The sequence below is a fragment of the Aplysia californica genome, unplaced genomic scaffold (assembly GCF_000002075.1).
Source record: "Aplysia californica isolate F4 #8 unplaced genomic scaffold, AplCal3.0 scaffold00636, whole genome shotgun sequence".
NCBI lineage: Eukaryota > Metazoa > Mollusca > Gastropoda > Aplysiida > Aplysiidae > Aplysia > Aplysia californica.
In genome coordinates this window covers 197,132-199,271 of record NW_004797906.1, presented here as the reverse complement: position 1 = coordinate 199,271, position 2,140 = coordinate 197,132, and positions in this window count along the sequence as shown.

Here is a 2,140-nt window from a genome sequence, read left to right as displayed (position 1 = left end):
TATATGTATGTATGTATGTGCATCTGAACAATACACTGTTATCTGTATGTGCACCTGGACAGTACACAGATGTCTTTGCGTCAGGACAATACACTGATATCTGTATGAGCATCAGGATAATACACAGCTTTCTTTCCCCCGGGATAATTCACTGATATCTTTGCCTCAAGAAAAAAAAATCAGAAATTTTTGCCTCAGGACAATACACTGATATCTTTGCCTCAGGATAATACTCTGAAGTTTTTGCATCAGAACAATACACATAAGTTTTTGCATCAGGAAAATATATGTGTACTCTGATATTTGAATGTCATCCGGACAATACTCTGATATGTTTGCCCCTGGACAATACATTTATGCTTTGGGAAATTGGATGACTAGTACGGCCTGTGTCAGTGCATAAAACTCGTGTCTGAAGTCGCTGTGGGACGTTTTGAGACATCTGTGTGACGTAAGCAAAGAATGCGAAGTAACTGAAAATTACACTGATTAAGAATTTTAGCAATGATGATAATATAATCAAATTATATTATCTACGGGGGTATATTTGTAAAGATGGAAGACTGGTGGGTTCATTTCCCGGGAGGCGATGGGTGATTCTTGATTTGAAAAAAAATTGAAGCTTTATTCATCTTTTTTATATATACATTCTTTTTAATTTGAGGGGAAAAGGAGGGGGGTGGGGAGGAGGACTTTTGTTGTTCTTTTTCTTTGTATGTGTTTCAAATGTCCCACTTTTAAACAGTAATATTACATGTACTCACAAAGATAACCATGGAATTCAAAGTAAATTGCTCCGGAAACATGAAAGAAGAAGCGTTCACGTTACAGCAGAAAAAAGGAAAGTTCTAGATCCTATCTTGAAAATGTACACTTAAGTGGAAAGTTCTCTCAAGCGTTCGTGAGTGTGCGAGCACTAAAACTTGATGATTCGTTGCTGCGCCCACATGCGCCTGAGGTAACAAACCAAAGACAATGTCATTGAAGACAAAGCGAGCACGTGAGGCTGTCAGAATGCTTTTAGATCAGTGCTTGTCACCATTTTCATAGTCAGTGCCTATTATTGCTACTTTAGAGGCTGAGATTTTTGTAGGCTACTGCTCTCACATATGTACTTCTAAGCATGGCATAAAACAATACCTGCCCTTGTCCGAGTGGTCCCCAGCGCTCATACAAATTACTCTCAAAATCGTCCACTAATGGGCGATACTCCGCAGACTGGCGAGCACTGTTTTATATCAAGATTCCTGGGTCAGAGACGAAAGTGTGATTTGTACCTCACTTGCACTTTTTTTTTGTCACGCACGTTCATGAAAACTGGGTTGTTGTTGTTGTTGTTGTTGTTGTTGTTGTTGTTGTTTGTTGCTGTTGTTGTTTGCCGTTGTTTGTCGTTGCTGATTATAGTTTATGACGAGTAAGTGTGAGTAAGACGACAGCAGCTTATCTTTACGATCTATGAGCAGACTTGCTTGCAATGGGGCAAGCAATGGAGCATGTAGATCTATTTCAGTTACTGCGGAAAGCTGTTAATGTTATAAAAATACTTTTTGTAATTAGTTTAGAGTATGAAAACAACACCTGGTTTTGTTTTGGTTTAATGATTCCAGTTTAGGAAATGGGCACACAGAACTGACTATTGAGTTGGGTCCGTTACCTGAACTGGTATACAGAACTTATCCCGTCAGTGGGCCGGTAACAAACGGCAATAGTGGGGCAGTTTGATAGTCACACGGGTTGGGTCGGTCGCCTAGTGGTTGCGGGTTCGGGGATTCGAGCCTCAGCTCGATCCGACGAGTGTCCTTAAGAAGGGCATTTTACACGTCCCATTTGGCTCGGTCCTTTCAGAGATGGGCGTTTACTTCCGTTTAGCAAGGGGGTCCCGCCTCTTAAATTAAATAACCTAATAGTGTTGATACTGGAATTAAACCTATACCATTTCACAATTTTCACACGTGTTGGAGTAGCGTTCTGTAGTTGTTGGGTTGTTTTTTTATTGAGTTATTTCAAGTCACTTCCCGAGGGGTTTTCCAATGAAGCTGGAAATAATATTCCCAAACTTTCTCATACAACACCGCTCTTACCAGCTTTTTAAAAACTTTTTTTTAAAAAGTGGAGCGAGAAAGGGGGGGGGGGCAAAATG